Here is a 23702-nt window from a genome sequence, read left to right on the forward strand (position 1 = left end):
AAAGTCTCCAAAATCACACCATTTATCATTTACAGAAACTGTGAAATTTGGTTATTTATGGTGAAGGGACGGCCATGCGTTTACCCCCAGTCACTCAGGGAGGCTTTCAGGAAATTATATTTAAAGTATATAAGAAAGTATATATTTTTTTAAAACAGTCATACACTAGCCATCTCCCTGTTCCCTAATCCCTTAGTTTTACCTAGTTATACCTAACTAGCAACTAGGTTTATTTTGTAATTAGTAGAATATTTATATGTAGGCTAAACTAAAGTGTATAGTTTAAACACCAATGCATGCATGTGTCACTACACACTAAAACTTTAACCAACAGCTCTTATTTTGTATAATTTTTGAGGATTGTCTGATTCACTTCCCGTTTGAAGGGACATTTGTTGCATACAAATTAAAAAGCGCATCCCATGTTAATTTTACTGCACAAAAAGCGGTAATAAGTAGAAAAAAAGTAGAAATTGCAATTGTGGCAGGAAAGCCTTTGTAATATTAGTATTGTATATTTAATGTATTTACATTTTTAAAAAAATGTTTATTTGACAGACAGTTAAGATGTAATGTAGGTAAAGCATCTAGCTGATACATATTTTGCTGCTATCATCAGTGGTTATACCTTCAAATTCAGGCGAATTAATAACACAAATGTTGGATAAAAACAACTGAAATAATATTTTTTTTAAAAAGTAATCTAAAAAACCATTTTGAAATATCTTTTTTTTTTTTTTTTTTTTTTTTTTTAGAAATCATTTCTCATTTTTAGGTCTATCTTGTGTTTCCCCTTGTTTAGGAAGTTAGCGTAAGGCTTTTATTTTGAAAGTAATGCGGTAGTGGCCTTTCTTTACGACAGGCTGCAACTTGACGCTCGTCAGGACGACGGACGCTGCCTTGGAAACGACATAAATCCAGTCCACGCAGCTGGGTCGCGAGCAGGGACCCAGATTTCCTCACTTCAAAGGCTTCCGCTCCTCTTCCTCCTCCTCCTCTTCCTCCTCCTCCACCACCTCTCTCCATCCATCCATCGAGCTGCGAACATGGGCGACCTGAAATGAAATGCAGAGCAGCAGAGAAGCACCGGAGAGACGCATTTAACTAAACGAGAGAAGGAGGTGACGGCGGAGACCGCAGCCAGGTAAATGTGATTTTAAATCCGCTTTGCATGTGACAGCAACGGTGTGCCTCCTGTGGGAGCACGTACAGGGAGGGAGGGCGCGTTTGTTATTGTTATTGCATCGCGCACACACGCAGAAAACACAATGCGCCCGCACTGATGGAGAGGCAGCAGGTTGAGCTGCATGCGTACTAATTAGCGCCCATTTATCTGCAGCCTTGAATGTCCCTCACTCCATTTTATTCGTGACCGTCCGTCGTTTCCAGCGCTCTGGTCAGGTGTGTCTCCGTTACCGCCCGCAACAAAATGTCACCAGCTGGTTGGATGTGTCATAGGATTTGGCAGGGAACACGCTTGTGGCGGGACTAGAAAGAGAGCAGTAGGGCTTAAATGGGGAGGTGTGTGGAGGATTAGTCTGTGCCAGGGTCTCAACATACTGCTAAAATAGCGTGTTTTTCACGTGGGGTTTGGTGAGGAGATGTGTCTTGAACTACAGGCTGAATAGCCTCAAATGCACCCTATTCTGCGTCAGAAATTCCCATATTTGACATTCAAAATGCATCAAATAAACAGCAAATACTTAAATGCATCATGAAATATATATTAAATGGTTTAATTTAGAGCATAGATATGTAAAAGTCCGCTCTTTTGATTTCTGCACTCATTTTGTTGCTCCTGTTGCTGTTGCTAACCTCTGCTAGTTGATTCCCTGTCCTCAGTCTGTAAAAGGCCAGTTGAAATCTGAATTTGTGCAGATTATAAGAGCCACAGCATTTTATGAAAACAAGGGGCAAAATATTGATATTTCAAACACTTAAATTGTACAGGAAAAACTGTGAGGAATCAATCACTTGTTTGTTTGAATTCCTAAAAGAAGCGATCCAATATTGGGTCGATCCAGCATTATTGTCATATTTTGTGTGGCAATTCTATATTGATACCCGCATGCTATGTATCAATTATTTTAATTGTGTAAATTAAAATTTATAATGAAATATACGTAACATTTTTTATTTTTGATGACATGTATGTGATAGTCAGCTCTTTTTGCACTTATTTTTTCTTATTTTTGCACTTGCCCATCTTTATATTGTGGCCCATTTTGCTGCCCTTGGCGTTGCTCCTGTTGCTTACCTCTGCTTGTTGATTCCCTGTACTCAGTTTGTGAAAGGCCTGCTGAGATCTGAATCTAGGCAACCTTTTCGGGTTTGTGCAGATTATAGTATGTATATGTTGTTTAATGTGAGCAACAGTCAAATGATAATGGTACAAAGACTGAAACTGTGGTGGAAAATTGCTAGAAGTCAAGGATTTGTCTGCTTGAATTCCTAAGGGAAGTAATCCAGAATTGCAAGAAATTATAATTAATTCAGATGTGTCTTATCAAAGTGATCATCAGCAGTACAGGAAGTTTATAGCAGAGCCCACTTGTCAGATTTGATCATTCAGACTCGATTATTCAATCACTATTAAATTACTCAGCAACCATTTTGATAATTGCTTTGAAGTATGAATGTTTAAGCCCTTTATCAAGCAAAAACATCTGATTTCATTTTCAAATGTGTAGTACTATTGCAATATTTTGCATGTCTTAACTGTCAATAAATCAACATTAAATATCTCTTTATTTGATAAATTATTAATATTGCAAATTAAACTTTTGATAGCCTACGAGGATAATATTAATTGCTTTTTCAGTCCAATATATACATTTTGCTGTACTAACAATGACTGAATTAAGATGAACAGACTCAAAACCTATTAGATAAAACAGATGTCAAACTTAATTGAAATAATTTGCAGTTGGGAAAAAGGTAATAATTTGCAATATATGCTATCGTAATACTCAGCATATCGCAAAACGTTTAAATTGCAGAATTTGTATGTTGTGCCTTAAGTATTGTGATAGTATTGTATTGTTGGGGCCTCTTTTGATCCCCACCCCTATTTCATGGTAATGTAAATTGAATATATTTGGGGTTTAAACCACTGATTTGATAAAACAATTTCAAGATGTTCCTTGGGATCATGGGATATTTGGTCCAATATTTCCAGACATTATGTGGACCAAACAATTAATAAGATACCCCAAATTATCAGCAGATTTGCCATTTTTTATTGTTTGTTTCAGCTCAAATTGGAACATCAAAACAGGACAGCAAACAGGGACGTGGGGGTCTTGGTAGTGTTGCACACTAATACTGTAACATACCATATACCTTGGTGAAATTTCAATATCATAAGAAAAATACACATTGCCCAAGCCTAATATAGATGTTTAAGAAAACGTGCACAAACATTCATGACACGAACCAGAGTACAGACAGAACTCTCCGTTCATAGGCTGTATACATGTCTTTTGGTAATCCTACTTGGTTGTTGTTCTTGACCTCTGATAACCCTATTTTTCTCTTAATTTTAACTTTTAAACCAATCATCTGCTTTCAAGGCCCATAAGGGAAAACTGGGGAATAATTGCCAGACTGCTAAAACAGCAAATCCACAGGGCACTCATTAGTCTTTGTATGTTTAATTTCTCAAATTTACTAGGACATACACGCCACAAAGTGAATCTGACACAACAATGTTCTTACTGTATAAACTTGGTAGTAAATGTGAGGGCCCTGCAAATCTAAACAGTTTTTCAACCAGTGAAAATAACCACTCTACCATTAACAAATGTACTGAGTCCAATTCTGTGAACAGCAACTGAGTCCTTTCAAGTCTAGACTCCAGCCCAGGCGAAAAGTGATTAGATAATAGGTTTTCTTTGTGTGTGTGTGTGTGTGTGTGTGTGTGTGTGCTAGAAGCTGCTGTACAGTACAGAGTTGTATTCATGAGAGACAGTGCTCAGACAAGCTTGCGCTGATTCCTTACGTAAGCGAATCATCGAGGAAGGAGGGCAAAGACGGCTGAGCGCTAAACAAGCATAAACGCTCAAACACGCATATGATGCATAACTATACATACACACATTCAGTTACACAGTAACTTAATGTCAGGAAGTGAAGCAAAGACAAAGTGGGGTGATGTGCTGGTAGACAAAGACATGTTTTCTGCTGAGGGCACAAAGGATATTTTTGGGGGCTTTCTAGTGCTTTTTAGATGCACACTTCCCATTTTTTTCCCAGAGGGATTCCTAGTTTGCTGATATTCACAGATTTTTTTTTTCCTGCCTTGTCCACAGTCTCCTCGGACTCGAGTGATAACACATTTTTAATGAGTAAATACACTGAAATAAGGACTTTGTTTTGAGGAAGTTTGTTTCAAAATGAGAATAAATCTGCAGAATACTCGCAGGCATAAATCCCACTGTTGACTCTGGTCCCTCAGCTAACAGTTTTTCCCAATTAATTTTACGAAATTATGTTTATTAACTTGCCTAAGTTGTATGAGAAGATTGACACCCATCTTATGTTTGTATGGTAAATATTAAACTACAGCTAGCATACTAGATTAGCAAAACCACAAGTAGTTTGGTGAAATCCCAATTTCTCTTTTTATAAATCTGTTTGTGTGCAGATTAAACAACCAAGACAGGTTTATTATTAAAGTTTAGAGCTGCATGTAGTTGGAGCTGTAGCCAAGCTATTAGTTTGCTCCCACTTCCCAGTCTTGCAAGGCTAAGCTGATGGCCTGCTGACTTCGTATTTAGCATGTAGACATGAAAATGGCGTCTTTGCATCAAACCTTTAGCAACACAATTCTGTCCTGTAATAATCAGCTTTTTCTTTAAACGATTAAATTTATTTTAAAAAGCGCTGGAAATAATAAGAAAGCTGAGCCAGCAAAACATCTTAAGTTACTTCTATAGACAGACCAAAACCAAAAAAAGATATTAACTAACAATCATTTAAAAAGTGATTTGGCAGTTCCTTTTTTGCTTAACTCTTTCATGCATTTATTATTAAATCACAAAGCAATATTTTTTTTGTTTTACTCTTAAACAAGAGAATAATCCCAATAACAGTGGACACGATGCATCAGTGGCATAAAAAGTGATATGATGGAAAATATAGATTCAAAAAACAAATAGTTTTTTAAATATTCACTTACAGTAAAGGGGAAGCATACACATAAAAACAATAAATAACAAAAACAGAGAGGGCACTCAAAATGATTAACCTTCCTTCACAAATAAAACAGTTAATATAATATTGTTTATTTAAAAAATACACTTACAGCCAACTAACATACTGCATTTTGTTTTTTCAAAAGCTGTTAGCCATAATTGAAACTGAGAGTGCCTCTTAATAAATGACCAATAAACTGGAATCCATATATCATCTGTTGCTCATGTAAAGGAATGAAACTTTCAGATAGCTGTTTTAGAGCTACTTTGGGATATTTAATAGATGTCGTTATACTACAGAGGAGATAGCTGCTTCTAAATACTGACTAACATCAGATAATATCCGTGTTTGTGGTTTTCTATTAATTAGTATGCCCAACGTTGCCAGTCCAATACACCTAAAGTGAGCACCACTTTCTGTATGTATACTATTTTAGAGTATCAAAACAGTCGGATCACTTTGGTCTTCCTCTTTTTGCCTCTGTTCTCTGTTTTTTTTTATGCGTCTTTTCTGACGCAAGATTTGTTTTGAAGCTGTGGTGTAAACAAAACGTATTGCCTTTGTGCTGCACTCTGAAGTCTGAATGTCGCCTCTGAAAGTGAGGGTTGCTGGAATATCAGGGTAATTTTGCTGCCTGTACATGAGGTGTAGGCTCCCAGTTTCATCACTAAAGGAGAAAATACATAAAATGTCCACTGTCTGATTTGAGAAATGGACAGCCGCCAACCCGAAAACAGCCTTCCATCTTGCTTTGTATATTTTTGTGTGCCAGCACCTTGCAGAGTCTTTGCTAGAGATTTAAAGCTGCTGCTTTATCCTGTGCTGTTTCTCTGCTGAAGCACTGAGGATGATTAGGATTCCAGAGGTAAGCGGTGTGTTTTCACAGTAATCTGTATTTCAGGAGTCGTTCGCACTCTGTCCCTGGGTAGAAGGTATATCATGCGTATACGTTTTCCAGATGCATGGACGTTTTCTGCTCTCCCTCCCCGGAGGAGCTTGTTCTGTTACTGAGCCTCCAGTCTGTTCCTCGGCCTCCTCTTTGAACCAGATTTTTTTTTTTCATTTTAAACGGTTCCAGGTGAAAGGAAGTGGGATTCGACTGTGTTATTCAAACAGATCTCTGCCTTCCTTTGGATTTTCCCTGGGACACATGTTCAGTACGTCTCGTTGTGGCTAATGGTTTGAATTAACTCTGAAGATACTCAGCAGCCTCTTCAGGGTGCACTCAGACTGAGTGATGTGGCCACTTAGAGATCCACTCCGGGGCTATTCATAGTTTGAATAACCATCTGACACATTGAATAGGATCTGTCTGTCAGGAGTCTTCCATGCAGGATTTTTCACTTTGTTCCCATTGAAGGATGGGATAGTTATAGAATGATGGTTGCAGTAAAAGCCGCTAAGTATAGAATATGAAATTTGATTAAACTGTGATGAATGGGCTGAAAACAACATACACTTCACCTATGTTCATTAGTGTTCATAGTGCTAATAAAAATTGTGCCATCAGAATAACTTGAAAGATGCTATTAAATGTACACAGTGATTTTAAAGATAAAATATGCTAGCTGGAACATTGTATGCAGATATTTTGCAATTTAAACTCAATTTATAGTGTTTACTTTGAAAGTAAAAAACAAAAACATGAACAATTAGCGATGATCTATTAAATTTGACTAAACTTTAATATAACTTACTTTCTCAGTTGAAAAGAAGCCTATACTAACAGATATGAGCAGAAACCTTGATAATATTATGGTTATTTATAGGTATATGAATAGCCAGGGTTCTCTATAATCCATGTAGAGCTGCAGCTAACCATTATTTTCATTATTATTCCTCTGCCAATGTTTTCATTGATTAATCAGTTAATTGTTTGGTTGATAAAATGTCACAAAATTACAAGAAATGAAATTGACATCAAAGATCAGTTCTTTTTTGTATTGTAAGGTGATGTAGACTGTGGGTATAAATCTTGTCATAAGCTGCCCATTTAAAATCTAGTCTTTCATAGCTGGGCCTTTCTACGCACTTCGTTTAAGAGCTGTATGTGAAACGAAAACAACCATTTCTAAGCTTGCAACTTACAAACAAAAATATCTTTTAATTCTGTGAAACTTGAGCAAATTGGCTTGATTTCTTTCAAAATCATGGGAGGAAGTTACAAGTCACAAACCAAAAAGGAAAAATACAAAAAAGGTAAAGCAAAAGATAAACATATAAAATAATCATAAATAAATATATAGGTTAAAATAGTTGATAAAAATTGTAATAACAATAACATGAATGCAGTTATCTGGACTTTTTCCCAATTTTTTGAATATTATCTCCTTCTGATAGATTGTTTGATCATGTTGGCTAAATGCCACCAAGCAGAATGAAGCAGAATATTTTGTTAGATAAAAACTTTATTAAAAAACTTATTAAAAAATTTGACTTTTGAACTGCTACTGTGGAGTTATTGGAAATATTTTAATCACACAAGTGAGAAACAATCCAATGTGGCCTCCACTGAAATCTAATTTCACAAATAATACTAACATATATCTGCAACTGTGCAGACATACCAGGTGTAAACAGAATTAAAAAAGACATTTTAAAAAGAAGCTAAGTAGCATTTAAATGTTGATTTAGAGTTTGATTTACAGCTTACGAACTCATGTTTGAAGTCTTGACCTATTCAGTACAGTTTTAATTAGGATTAGACTCAAACTTGGGATAATCATACAGTTTCACTGTCATTCAACAGGTCAGGTACAAAAAAAACTGCTTCATAAAACATGCAAACCAAGCTACCTGATGATAACATAGATTAAGTATTGCCATAGCAGAGAAGTGATATTACATTTTCGATTATTTGGATCGTAGTATTTACAGAAATCACTATTATTGCAGTGATGAAAGAGGAGGATCTACACAAGTAATAGTGTCGCAAATATACTGGAGAATACATTTTATAGCAGCAGTTGAGTTGCATGTTTTAGATAAATGATTCCACTAAGATTTAAAATAAATTTATGTAATTTTTTTTCTTAAATCTTTTTGCTAATATTCGAAATGTGTGATTTCTATCATGATTTCCATTACTTCCATGTCTCCTGCTGGCAGTGCATTTATGCATTTGTCATAAAGTTAGTTCTGCATCACAACTCCTCGGGTACAGACAGGAACGGGAAACTGTTCAGCATTATTGCCGTCAGTAAATATACATTTTCTAAAGCATTTAGTCTCCTGCTGCTGGGAACGTTGCCAGGCTGTGTTTCCCCCAGAACTGTGCATCATCGTTCTTCCACCTGGTCGTCTGACCTCGCTGCTTTACCCACGTCGGCTTTTGTTGTCTAATTCTCAGTGGGATGATGCAAAGTGCAAGCAAGGCCAGTCTATTGACGACGCACCGGCGTGGGTGTTACATCGTACAATGACACTGATGGGCTCGCTGTGTACCTCAGTCTGCTGCTGCTGCTGTGTGTGTGCGTTTCCTTTTGTGCCCGTCTGAGCCAAAAAGAATACTTTAGTGCCACTGATTTATTTTAAAAAGGCGCACGCACACTAAATTCTCTGTCTCAACATCCATGTTTTCATCTGTAATTTCTACCCCACCCGAGGAAGTCAGCCTTACTCAGCAATTTCCAGGCTTGTTCATTGCCAAGTTGATCGATAAGGCTGCCTTGCCGTGGCGACGGTTGCTAGGAGCAGTGTTTGGGTGTTCACATGCGAGTGTTGCTGGTGGTTTTTATCCCAAGAAGCTATCGATCCAGTGTCGACCCCAAGCTTCAATCTCTGGCCACAGGCCTCTGGGTGAAAGGGTGATTGAGTGCGTGTGCCACGTGAACTGGTGTGATTAAAATGAATGAAATGTAAGTCATAGCTGTTATGACCACATCTTCTACATGATACTTCTATCAGGTCCTGTGGTGAAAGTAAAATCTCCATCCACAGGGGGGTCAGAGATATGGTTGATGGCTACAGATGTGATGGCTTTAACACTTAAAGGAATACTTAATACCCCCAAATGACCATTAGTTTATAAATTGCTCACCCCATGTTGAATTTGTGAGGAAAACCCAGCTCAGTTTCCCATGGGAAAGGGTTGTGTATTTGGGAAGCACTGAGCTTATCTGGATAAATAAGACTTGGATTATACTGCACAAGTTGTGTGACTTTGTAAAAAGATATTTTGATATAGTTTTGCTGTTGTTAAATATCGCCTGTCACTTAAGTTCCTCAAGAATTTGAAAGTTGGATTTTTTGTTCACCTTTGGGGCATGTGAGAAAAACAAAGTTTTCTTTATAAGTTCACTGTATCACTGAGTAAATAAATGATATGCAAATGATCATTTTTGGGGGTCAGGTATTCCTTTTAAACCCCCTTATAGAGCTTCAAACCTTTTTTTAAGTCTTTTGGTTGAAAGATTGTCTCACTATCTTTGAGTCAGTCTGTGTGTATTTATCTGTATGATGATTATCGAAATGTTTTTTTTTTTACATTATAAAGATCTTAATCCGGTCTCCGACCAGAAATGCTAATTGAAGGAGCACGACACTAATTTTGCACATCAAAGTCTGTTTAATCATCAGTACAAATTTCTGATAGAAAAACCAGTGACGAATCGGATGTGGAGTTTGAAAGATGAGAGATTTTGGTACAAGAAAAAATGCTGAAATGTTTTTGGAAATGTAGGATCCAGTGGGGGTTTTTTTAGGTTGAGTCATACTGGGGACTAGAAGTCCTGATTTCTTGGTCCCTGCTGTTTCTGATTCTGACTATTCTTCTTTTAAATCTCTCTCTTGCAAGATGCTCAGCTTTTGAAAGTACATACTCCAATTTTTACTCCAGCTTTTACAATTTTACCTTCTGAAATGTGAGGATTTGATTTGTTTATTTGTTTTAAATCTTTGTAAAGTTAATATCTTTTGGTTTTGAACTGCTGGAACAGAAGAAGCAATTTGAGGTCATCACCTTCGGTCTTTGGTGCTTGTGATGGGCAGCCAGTTAAAGAAAAATAGATTATTCATGACGAAAATAGTCCTTAAATATACCTGCATTGAATCACGATAGCCTTATTTACCAGAAATCATGTTACATGATGTCAGTAAGCTTGGACAGTCTGTGGTGCTTTATACCACAGGGAAAGGACAAGTGAAAGATATAACTTTGGCGAGTGGAGCTTCCTCTGGACGGAGCCTCCCTCACTGCTGCTCAGCAGACAGCTTGGATTTCACTCAAGTTTCAATTCCTTACTTCCTGTGAGCAGAGGAGTTTGTGCCTACTCTGCAGCAGGATTTCATTTGGACAAAAGGAGCAAATCTGTGGTTGGTTATTTGGGGGAAGGACAGTCTTCTTTGTTGCTGCAGTGATTTTTGACGAAGTGATGAAGTATTTTTAAATACAACTTATTCAGTGCAGATTTAAGTTGCCTCACACAACATGTTGAGGAGGAAATACAAAGTTGTTTGTTGTTGAGCCCGTCACAAAGAACAAAGTGATCGGAAACTTGTTGAGGAAATACCCTTTGGAATAGTCAGAGCTGTGCTCATCTTGTCACCTCAAGGCAAGGCAAACACAAATATAACACACTGCCATACACCTTCTTTGTAATAACTGTCACACTGCTGCAGCTCTGGAGGGTGTAATGAAAAATAGTGTATGAAAAGAGATATTACTGTTAATACTGGCTGAGGAACCTCTGCTTCCCAGCAGCTTCTCGTGTAGATTTTTTTCCTGTCCAGTTGTCACATCCTACACATTTCTTAACATGATGCGCTTGCATTAGTCTTTGCACTATGAAAAACCTCATATTTTCCACACATTTTTTTGCCCACATGTGGATTTCTTTAGCCCCTCACTGCTAAGCATTTACTGCTAAGGTCACTAGAAAATGTTGCTGCATTCAGTGAAATATTGTGAAGCATTTAGCGTATTTATATACCCATCATAAATAGTCGACAAATGTGCCAACATCACTTTTAGACAGCAGGTTTCCTCACATTTTTCTTAAATACATAAATCCAAACCTAGTTCATTTTTTTCTTTTAGTGGCATGCAGATGTTAGCTCGAGCTAGAAAAGATTTATAAAAAAATATCTAAAAATAACCTTTTTTAGGCAAATATTTGTGGATTTTTTCCCAAACTGAAAAGGATTTACTCTGGCATCTTTACCAGCCAACAAGCCAGCTTTTGATCAGATCCAGTGATGTACTCTTTGCGTCTTACTGGTTTCTGTGTCAAGTCTCTGTCCTTATCCGCCTCACCAGTTTTAACTGGGATCAAGGAAACTGGGACAATGTGACACATCATATCACAGACTTACTATGACTTGTCTCTCCATGCCTTCACCCCAGTGCCCAGACCCTACTGTCCACTAACCCCACACCAGTAGATCCAGTTTGAAGTGTATGTGTGTGTGTCAGGTCACATGGTTCTGCCGGATGACTTGTTGCAATCGTGCTGAGGTCGACACATTTAATTGTGAGAGACGGGGTCGCTGAGGGGCACAGGGGAGTTCTCACAACACACACACAGCGTAGAGGGCTGAATGCTGTTCAGAAACATTGCATTCATTCAGTGGCTGACCTGTTTACTAACCACATTAACACAGAACAGAGCAGAGCAGAGTGGAATAGAAGAGATCAAGTTCTTTTTCATTTGCACAACAGAAGCAGCCATTGGCAATTAAAATCTTAAGTCTTCGGCTTAAGTTTGAAATAAGGGGTAAAACAAAACGTAAATAATATGTAAAATATAGTAAAGTAAAAATGATTTTAAACATGAATTTATGTTTATGTATAATGTAATGTATAACAGAATAAAATAGTATAAATGTAAATAGCTATTTTGTGCAGATATTCAAAACATTTAGTTTTGACTTGTTCAATGTTGTGAATAACAATAAAACCCTAGGAATGATTTGTTTTATTTAAGTCACATCTTTGTTAAAAAAAATAACATTTTCTGACCTACCAACAATCATTGATTTCTATTTTTAACAATAACTTATGAAAATCATCCTGCAGACTTACCCTCTTAGCTAGCTTTATAGTCTGTAGGACATTCATCACAGCAAACAGCTCAGCATGTTTATTTTAGGGTAAGTGTTATGTTTTTCTCCAAACACATCAGCTCCAATGTCAGACTGTCCTTGAATGCATCATCAGGGGGAGTTTTTTTCTTTTCTACATTACAATTGCAAAACCATAACATTAAAAAAAGAGAGATAGGAAATGCTCACTGATGGATTACCTGCTGATATTTTGTACTCTGGTGCATTTAATTGAAACAAATGGCTAGGAAAAATAGTTGGCACTGATTATAAAGTACACACACGAGTGTGTAGTTAATGAGCTGAAACAAGGAAAAGTTATGCAGGTTTTAATCCATGTTTTATGGACCAACAGCTTTCAGGCTGTTGAGTAAAAACAGATCCTCACCATTATAATAACATTAGTCTGACACTGACTGTTATTTAATATAAGACCAATACAGAAGCACAAAGGGATTAATATCACTTGAATTAGTTCTTATACATTATGTATTAAGGCCTGAACTGAATGGTTAAAAACAGTTTTTTTTCTATGTCTTTTTGTCTGGATCTCAGTATTTGTGGTAAACCCCACCCGTCTGACACACCGAGTAGTTAAAAACAAATACCACTAATGAATTGCAAATAGCGTTCAACTATCAGGATGGTAACAAAGTTAGTGTGTGTGTGCATGCCATTGTGCCTTTGGCTCTTTTGTCTCACATGTTTTATTCACCGTTCATTAAAGTGGCTGTTTCATAACACTTCATCTGCATTCACCCTCAGTTAAGAGGTACTGTAGACACACATACACACACACATCTGAGACAATGAAGTGACTGAGATCTCTAGCAGAACTTCACTGCCTCGATCTAAACGCTCTTCTGTCTCTCTCCGTCCTACTCTGATCGCTTCATTATCCAGCCAAAAAATGAAAATACTTCCAAAGAAACCATGACAACAACTCCACAGAGCTCGCTAAGACTTCTTCCAAAAAAAAAAGAGCAAGAGAGTGTAAAATCTCTTGTGTCTTCTCTCACTCCATTTTGCATAATTTGTTTTTAGGGAGGATTAGTGCAAAAGGGGGGGGGGGGGGGCATCGTAATTGTGATCATTTTGTACAATGGCTCTTCACCCAAGAGCATCAACAAATACAGACATCAAAGGGAGACGAGCTGGAGTTGGGCGGGGGCATGAGGGAGACGGAGAGTAGTTTAGGATGGAGGTTTAAAAGGAGGCCAGAAGGAAGCAGGAGTCAGCAGCGTGTGGGGGGTTGGGGTGAAGATGAAGCTGTAACTGGAATCGTAGCGCTTTAAATTTGGATTATAAGTCTGGTTCAAGCGGCATCAATCAAAACCAGTTTCAAACAAAGAAAGGCAGATTTTTTTTTAAAAAAATGTGTTTTTCATACAGTTCAGCACTCATTGCTGTTTTTATTTTTTATATCAGCTCTGTTCTGTTCTTCACTTGCTGATGCTTTTGTTAGCTGACATTTGGCGCACGACCAAGCACAGAGCTTCCCAGGCCTGCAGAGCAAAACCAGAGTAATCCTGACTACGAATAAAACATTAGCTCTGTTTCACTGTGTTGGCTCACTCTCCTGTTTTCATAGCTGTGTCCTCACCGACTGTCAGTCAGGTCTGGATTTACACTCTGCTCTTTTATATTACATGGATTTCAAACTGTTTGTTATTAACTCTGCGGGGTGCCAGACAAGTGGGCTTTACCTGATCCAGGAAAGCAGTGATGCATAAAAAGACCTTTAAAATATTCTCCTGTGGCTTTTAGAATGTTTAAGGAGGTTTGGCAAGACTGACATCTGAGAGAAGGAAAACAAACCATGTTTTGCACAATCTTACCCATGGATACACAATATCACCTGAAGCATTGTGAGTTATGGTTAAAATATAATCTGTGCAACTGTGTTTGTTGTAACAATTGTTGTTTTTTCCAAGTTCTTAACTTCTCTTTAAGCAGTAGACAGCCATTACTAGTTTAAATTCTAAATTATCAATATTTTTGAAAACATAAGTCATTACTTTTGCATGCTAGATATTTAAATATTTTAATTAAAGGTGCATTGCAACAATTTTACACATTAAGTTCAGTTTACTCATTACTAGGAGTACTCGCTTCTATTACAGTTGTACAGTTGCATTTTGAAGAAAATAACCCAGATGATGTCATAGAGATGTCATCAGGGTTATCAGGGCCGATAACACAGACGCATTGCTGGAAAAGTGTTGCCAGCAAAACCATGGTCTCCCTATGGTAGAGGTTGTTCCATAAAATTGTATGGTTGAATGTGTGCTCATTCAAAGGTAGTGAAATGGTGAGCTAAATGATTTTAAAATGGTTCATTTTTTTTTATATAATGTGGATTTCTTTCTTTCCCTGGCACAAAATAACACTAAAAAATAGAAACAACAAAAAATCAGAAGTATCTGTTATCAGCCAAATTGTTATTTTATACATTGGTATCACCCCAGAATTTCACAATCTGTGCATCCCTAGTATTTTTAACATAATATGCTGATTTTATGTTCTAAATAGTACAATTTGTTTCACTGGAAAAATACCCTCATATTTCCTGTGCGTACTACCTAACTGCTACACTACGTTGTCTTGAAAGAAGCACAAATGAACAAACTGAACTAATGAGAGATGTGCCTCAAATTATACTCTAATTTTCAGCTTTTATGTAAAACAATAGCCCAATCTTCAGTAGGTGTCACAGCACACGCAGTAGAACCCTCCATTAAGCCTCTATTGTGCTGCTGCTTTTAATTCATTTACTTTAGCAAGTGACCTGATAACCCTTTTAATTATACGTTCTTCTTCCAGTGTTATTCTTAGCATCCGTAAGCTTTACCTCTTCATTCACACATGAGCTGCGCTGCAGTGCTAATGAGCCTGCATGTTTTACACAGCACTGTCAGGGCATTATAGAGAGAACTCAGGACATACAGATGTATCTGTTGGTTGGGGTTTCCTCATGGCTCAGGGGTTAAGATGTCAGCCATGAACTGCAATGCCCTTATCATGTTTTTCTGTTACCTCAATATTTGCAAAAAAAAAAGAAAAAAACCCTACAAAGGCATGAAACTCACCCTAAATTATTTAAAAAATAGTTGTAAAGGTGTAAATTAATAACATAGATAGGACTTATAAAGCACTTTTCTAGGTACTCAAAGACGGTTTACATAAATGCAAAAGAAAAACAAAAAAAGGAGCAGAAAATAGAGAATACAAAACACATGAACAGAACAAATACAAATACAGCAAACTGTATGCAAAATGAAAAAGGTACAGACATGATTTGCACTATGGTACCACCCCAGTGATGACTTATTTTGTACCTTTCAGAAGCATTCAGAGATATTGATTATATGGAATATGGAGAGTATTTTTGGTCATAATCCAAATTAAAAGTCCAAATAGAAAATTAAAAAAAAGAAACAATTAAACAGATTATTAGATTACCACACCACTATGAATAATCAGGCCATAATTAAACTTGAAAAGGAAATTGAAAAAGGTTCAATCTTAGAACAAAGCTGTTTTTCATCTTCCTACTTAAAAGCTTAGACTTTTTCCAGTATCATCTTTGCATTCAAGTTTACTTTAAAACATTTGATCAGTGTCAATTCAACAGACTGTCACTCAGAAAAGCTACTGAACTTTGCAAATGATCTCCTGTAACTGCACATTACCCCTTCAAATGCACATGCTTCCATACAGTGTGTCACATTAGCTTTCATACTCACGCAGCAGACAACACCATCTAGCTGAGGGAATATAATTTGGTCCCTCATGCTGTATATCATCTAATTATATCATCTTAAAGAATCAGTGCTTTTCATTTCCATTAGTTACTGTCGAACGCTAATTAACTGTGATTATACAGGTCCCTCCTATGGAGCAGGAGGGGAGGAGGAGTGTGAGAGGGGCGATGTTGGCGGAGGGATGGTTGCTAACCTTTCTCAAAACAGACGGAGGCCGACTTTGCTCGGCGTAGCACAGTAGGAGAGGTGCATGTGTGCGTACTTAAGTGTATGTGGTTGAGCAGACGGAGCAGTAATAGTATTAGCTGATGCTCCCCTGATGGCCTGCAGGAATGATGAGTTTGGTTAAGGACAGTAATTAATACCCTTGTCATCTGTGTGCCTCTCACAAACACACAGTCCTGTTTGTAACGCAATCCTAGTGGAAATTAAGCAGGAATTATTGTACTTAAACAGGATAAAGCATGCCCCCTCCACCCCACCCCACCCCTCCTTTGGAGACATTTGGGTGCAGCACCCGGTCTGGGGGGATGTTTGGCCTCAGAGGGATCAAGTCGTATCTGATTACAAGTGTTTTTATACCCACAGCCATCAAAACATGATGAGAAGTTGTGGAGGATGTATAAAGGGGGGTAGAGGTGTTCAGTGTCGATACAAAGGAGGGAGAAGTGTGACAAACAGCCATGACCAAAAGGGGAACTTTGGGTAGTTTCCCAGACAAGCTCATTCGTAGTGTTATGTCATAAACTAACTGCAGTGGGTGTTGAACCATCCTTGTGGTTAGGAAGTTGATCCTGTGGTGAAAAAATATACAAGTTTGATCTCCAGTATAACTGTTATGCCTTGTCAGTTTGCAGCTCAGTCATTGCAAGTTTCCAGTTTTACTTAAAACATATTTCTGGTGCAGGACTGTGTATTATGATGTCACTGCCTTGAAAGAAATCTCATTCAAAATTCCTTAAAAACTAATTTTAAGGAACTACAAAATTAATATTTGCATGACGGTCATATAACCTGTGCTGAAGAGAATGTAATTAGTATAAAATTTAGTTTTTATTGGTTATTTTGACACTTTCTCTGTCATGGCTATAACATTAATTTGGCTACAGTAACACCTTTTCAGGCTGTCCGACCTTCATCAGTTGTATAGATGCAACGTGTATATATCCAGTGAAGGTCAGAAAGACCAGTATGTTGTTATTTTTCTTCAGACATGTACAAGAAAGCAGGGTGGAGATTTTTAAAAGAGAAGAATCGCTGCACCCATGGTTGAGTGGTTACAGTGGTTGAGAAAAGCTTGCTGTTTATTCTGGCATCATGTTGGCTGAATAGTTGATGATAATCTTGTGAAAACACAAACAGGGTTTCCCACAGATTTATTTACATATTGATTTTCTATGTTTGGAGCAGGACTGTTCATTAGGAGTGCTGTTGGAATATACACTATATGGACAAAAGTATTGGGCCACCTGCACCTATTAACCATTTATTGCACTGCAATCAACCACCACCGCAACTCGTCCTCCTTGGACTGCTGCTGGGGACAGCCTGTGCTGTATTTACAGACTACGGCAAAAACCTCCAAATCGTTGAGGTCATGTCTATATACTGTACAATAAGTCAATAGCTTTTGTGACAGGTCCAATCATGGACTCTTACCGCTAAGATAAGCTAATTGAATCCTGACTGCAGCTTCATATGTAAGGGATATATATTGTGAGTAATATCTATCTTAGCAACAATTTCTGTAATGATCTGAAACTTTGAACTGCCTTGCACCCCGAAAGACATTCTGAAAAACTGACAAATCAAAATCAAAGCGCTGAGTGGATTATACATTGTGTGACAAAGTTATGTAAAGTGATTAAGATGCAACAAACTCTGAAACTGCAGAATCATTAACCAGATCCATGCTACCTTCTAAAAGTATCCACCTCCTTGTTTTTTAAGATGCGAGCAGCCGACGGCTAACAGCCTCTGACAGGTTGATTCATGCAGCTGTAACTTTTCTCTGCAGTGTCCTTAAACAATTTCATCTCGTCATGAATCTTTGATCTGAAGTGGCCTTTCAGAGTTTGACTCCCCAGACTGTTAGAAAAGATCCTCTGTTGCTATTTCCAGAGCTGCGCCCTAAACTCTTCTGTGTTGTATAAGTGGAGGTGTCAGACTGCAATAAATCCTCCGGAGACCTACTTTAAATTTAAAGTTTCTACTTGTAGTTTCATGGGGGTGTCCACTCCACTCTCCCCTCCTCCCTGCACCTCACCGTTAACTCTCCCCGTTCCCCTTCTCTCAGTCTCTCTTTCATACTATTTTCGGTAGTAGTGCCACTTTTGAGAAGCGGAGCGGATTCCTCAGCGCCGTTGCCATGACAGCGTACCCATGGCTCCACGACACACTTTTTGGCTCCTTTCCTCCCTGTCATCTCGTTAATTTTCTCTATCCCATGGTGTCTTCTGGTCCCAAATATGTCTTACGATGACTAAAATTGTGTAATTCAAACTCAAGGCTGTAAGTGGTGTTTAGCACCCTGAAATCTCACCACTTACAGTAACCTCTCTTTTAGAGCTCCTCAGTATTATGTTTGCTTGTTTTCATTCTCATAGCCCTGCAGTTCTTATATTAACTTTTCATTTAATGTGAAAATTCAGAGTAGTCAGAGGTCACTGTGACCTCATCTGTTTCGTAGAGAAAGTTCTTGAAGTGATTTTCATCAGATGTTCTATTGGACTTAAGGATGAACTGATAAGAATTTGGTCTCATAGGACAAAAGTGATGAAGTGAAGACATTTTTATATCCAAATGGTCAAATGTCAACTTCACTGTGGCAGCTGTTCTAGTTTCTCCTTGATCCTGCTGCATTTGGTGCTATAAATGAGTCATTTAGGTAAATACAGGGAACTGCTCTCAGGTGTTTTACCTGTCAACATAACATAATATGTGATGTCAGCGTGTAAATGGCCCAATCCGACAGACGAGAGGTGTTGGGAATGAAAATAACTACCAGGCAGGACAACTTGAGGCTTGTGGTGTGTCTCACAGCAACTCTGAACTGACTCTGTATGTAAGACGCGGTTATTTTTTGCCTTTTAACCTAATTTCATAACATCTACAGCGTGATTCATGACACAATTACTGTTGTAAAGATTGTGGGAGCTGCCATGTAGATTAGAAAAAAAACATTCATGTGCATGATTTAATAGTTCTGGCTCTCAGTTTAATAACTTGATTTTATAGCATGTTATATATTTTGTCTCTTCCCCAGCAAATGCCTTTTGCCAGGCATATTCAGTCTAATTTTAAACTATCCTTAGGCTGACTTTTTATAATCTGCATGACCTGTGCAGTATCATGACTGGTTTTATGTCTGTTATCCTGCAATGAGTAAAGGCAGAAAGGTGATAAATAATCCCAAATCAAGAGCATTAATTGTTAATTCAAGAGCATGAGTTTTTGCCAGGGGATTTCCCCTCATGACACCTCACGGGTTGTGTACTGCTGACACCTTCGAGTCTTTAAGGTTGTGAAAGACTGCAAACTGATATTGGTCAGGGTACAGCTTGGTCTGGCATAGTGACCATTTGGAAAGACATGACTGTTTATGTAGTCTGGTCCCTTAATAACCACAGAGCTTTTTCAGGATAGAGCTTTGTGTGATGTGCAGGAGATAACCATTCAATCCATTTCATTGACTACTCTCTCTCTATTCACTGGGACCACCTGAATCTCTGTCCGACCAGGATTTTCCATTTCCTTGGGTCCCCCTTGTTAATCCTTTGTCTGCAGTGTGTTTATATCAGGGGTGTAGCACACCAGGCTGATGTCATTTTGCCCTGCAGCTGACCTGAATGGGCTAGTGAGGAGAGTAAGTGCCTTTGGGTCAAAATGCAGTGTGTGTGTCTGCGTGTGTCAGAGAGAGGAAGGATCAAGATCATCTCATGCATGTAGTAAATCTACATCACAAAAGCCAAGACTAATGCCTTGTCCAGACTGTGGCATATCCAGATTAATTTTAGAAAGTCTTTGCAGGTAAAAAAAAAAAGAAAAACAAAAAAAGAGAAATTATATTTTTGCAAATATGATCCAAACCACCTTTGGAGCTTGTTTTTTTTGTACGTGATTCAATTCTTGAGATGTTTCTCAGTCTGGATGCTCGGTTCACTCATTTTGGATTTCAAAGTGTCTTTTGCATCACTTGCACCTTGAGTGACCAAATTCCGACAAATCAAAATGTGGGACAAAGAATATCTTTGTGTGGGACAATACTGGACATATAAGCAATGCTGAAAGATAGTCTAACATTTTTATATAATGTTTATTGAACCAAACACTGTTTATTCTGCTTCACATGTACTGTGTCGCCTCCTGCCGTATGTAGTTTACCAGTCTTTGCTGTTGCTGCATTTCCTTTTCTTTGTGTTTTTTAACCCCCATAATATTTTCCTAAATATGGATATCTTGTGACTTTGTCGTGACTCTCATTTTCCCTGTTGGGTGTAAAATATATGACAGTGACAGGTTCACCTGCACTTGACCCACATGTGTGCTGTTTGATTGACAACAAACACAGCCCCACTATGACAGCCTTCCCTGCTTTCTTCACAACCACTGGATAAAAGCCAGATTTTAGAAAAGCTTCATCCTGCAGTGTTTTGACTTAAAAAAAAAAAGAGCCAATCAAAATGTGGGACATAGTCTCAATATGCAGGATGCGATACAAGGCCAGAATGCTACTACTGACAGGGTGACTTGGCGGACAACATAGAGAAGAATAGTTGGTTGACAGACACTGAAATAAATTGGAATGAATAGCGGTAACTTGACAGCATGATTTTTTTAAAAGGGCGAAATGATGAATCTCAATCATTGGGTTGGTGATGTCTGGATGCTCAAATTTGATGTGATCACTTGCAGATAACGGTGCAGACAGTCTGCCTTAAAGATCTGATTTGAGAAACAAATCAGATTTGTCTGCAGTCTAAATGTAGCTTAGGTGGGCTTTAAAATTGAGTATGCACACCAGCATCCCCTCACACATAATCTCTGTTAACATCTTACTGACAAAAACACACACATCCTCTCAGATCAACACAGAAATGAGGGAATACCCACTCTGTGTTGGACACTGGGGAGTCAGAGGAAGGGATATTCACCCTCACTGATTTATTAATGAAACCAGGCCCAGATGGGGAGAAGATCTAGAGCGAGGGAAAAAAGATGAGAGGGGAGGGGTCGGACAGATGAGACAAATAAGAGATGAAGAGCAGCTATTGAGGCGGCAATGGAGGATGAGGAGGAATGTTTTATTAAACAGCCATGGTGTTAGATTATTTACAACAGCTGGAGCAGGGGGGTCGATATTAGCTCACGTGCACACACACTTTCAGGGAAGCTCGATCTGAGTCTTAAGACAGGTCGGCACAATCTGAGGTGGTTTGTGTAATTGAATGCCAGAAGCTATTAGAGGGAGAGCAGGAGAGCGCACGAGAGAGAGACATAAAGAGGACAAACTAGTCACTTTTTATTAAAGTTGGCATGTGGGGTTCAGTCTGGACAAACAAATTAAAGAACACACACATTTTATGACTTATAAGTGTGCAAATCAGTGGGTATTAGTATGCTTGTCATAAAGATTTAGTTTCTAAGACACACACACATTTTGGCAATACATCTATGTTTTTGTTTACCTCCATTGTCTCAGCTTCTCTCCTCTCGTCCTGCAAATATTAATTGTGCCAAAGATGTTATTAGAAGTGTGGGAGAGAGTGCGAGAATGGCACGTTTCCAGAGTACTGACCTGGGAACACACACACTTCCCACATGCACATATGCACACTCTTTCACGTGCACGCAGTGAGACACACTTTCACACAAAATCACGGCCCAAAAATAACAAGCGTGTCCCACATAGAGAGTTCACTCCAAACTGAGAAGAGTTTCCTCTCACGTGTTCGGCTCTCACTCACTTTTATCCAACTTCTCTTCCTCACTTTCTGTCTCCGTGTCGGTCATGATAATTTACTTAGAGCTTGGTGAAATTACAGGCTTCAGTTGCGGTTAATGCGGAATCTACATTCATTGCTATTTTCTGGTTGGTAATTTGATGAGCGCTTTCCACAAATTACATAACTGGCAACTTTTTCCGTTTCCTGAGTTTCTGTTGAACTGTCACAATTATCCCTGCCCTCCAAGTAATCCAACCTCAACCAAATAGTTTTAACATTTTGACATCAAAATTGTCATAACTCAATAGTTACGTAGTTTAAGCTAAATATTGCACCCTTCAGATTCAATGTTTCAACCTTAAGACTGCATATTCAGCCTGTTAAATGCACAATTCAACCCAGAAGTGGCATATTCGAACCTCTACCCTAAAAACTGCACCCTTCAAAATTAGTATTCAACATTTCAACTTCAAAGCTGCACATTTCACCTAACAAACTGCGCATTTTAACCTAAAAATGTGCAACCTTAACCCAAATATTGCTCACTATAACCTAAAAATTGCACCCTTCAAATTAAATGTTCCACATATCAGCCTAAGGACTATTTCAACCTCTGTATTTTACAATTCAACCCAAAAGTTGCATATTTTAACCAAAAATTGCACCGTTCAAATGAAATGCGCCACATTTCAACATAAGGACTGCACATATAAACCTCTAAATTGTATACTAACCCAAAAGCTGCATATTTGAACCCCAAAAATTCCCACTTCAACCCAAAAGATGCACACCTATACAGTACCAAAACAGATTGTACACTTAAACCAAAAACCAGGGCACTTTGCACAAAAGTTGCACATGTCAACTCAAAGATGCACTCATCAAAAAGGAGATAGCAGAGGAGACAAAAGTAAAAGAGATTCTGTAGTAAAACTGTAGCAAGAAAGATGAAAGGTTCTTTTTCATTATCCTTTGGGCAATTTACGGGTTGATAAAAGAGGCTCAGAATCAGCCATAACATTCCAGTAAAGGTGTCGGTCACTGAACCAAAACAATGACATAAAAATCTCCACGGAGCTGCAGAAGTTAGTGTTAAAGCTGTAGTCAGTAACTTTTCTAAGACAACTTTATTTGCTGAAACATATTATATTCATACAGTAGTACATGAGACCAATAAAGTGTGAAAAAATCATGTTCAGCTGCCTCCTTGTACTGCTTATAACTGCATACCGCACATGAAAGAAAACAACCAGTCAGAGCAGAGGAGTCGCTAATGCAGCTGTCAGTCATCTCAATCACTGTGCACTGCAGTCAAATGGAGTTCTGTTACTGCAATATGCATTTTTCTCCTCAGATGTGTTCAGAAACATATTTTAGTGCACTGTTTATCTGTAAAAACTCTGCAGCCAGTCCAGCAAAAAAAGTGAAGCACCTACCACGGACCAGACCAGCTGTCTCCTTTTGCAGCTAAACAGTACACTAAGTTATTTTTCTGGAAACATTTGAGGTTTGAAATAGGTAATGCAGTTACAAATCATTGATTCCTCTTTGATTAGTACTGCCTAGTTTTACTTTATCAGGCAATTCTTAACATCTAGTTATTTTTCTTTTAGTAACAGTAAATTCTAGCAAATGCATCAGAAGCACTATGAGGAAGAGGAACATGTTTTTTTTATGAAATATGACAGTTATTTCTATAAAAGTTACCAACTGTTGCTTTTATTCCATTTGCGATAACATAGACTTGCCTCAGTAT

At 38.1% G+C, this 23702-nt stretch overlaps 1 protein-coding gene across 1 annotated transcript in view; it reads left to right on the plus strand.

Annotated features, from left to right (window-relative positions):
• zgc:109889 (uncharacterized protein LOC553542 homolog) overlaps positions 1 to 23702 on the plus strand; it is a 46158-nt gene that overhangs the window by 614 nt on the left and 21842 nt on the right. Inside the window, 1 exon segment of the mRNA XM_042512408.1 lies at positions 863 to 1144. The gene's annotated coding sequence lies outside the window, so the exon portion shown is untranslated.

The sequence above is a fragment of the Plectropomus leopardus genome, chromosome 23, assembly GCF_008729295.1.
Source record: "Plectropomus leopardus isolate mb chromosome 23, YSFRI_Pleo_2.0, whole genome shotgun sequence".
Lineage (NCBI taxonomy): Eukaryota > Metazoa > Chordata > Actinopteri > Perciformes > Serranidae > Plectropomus > Plectropomus leopardus.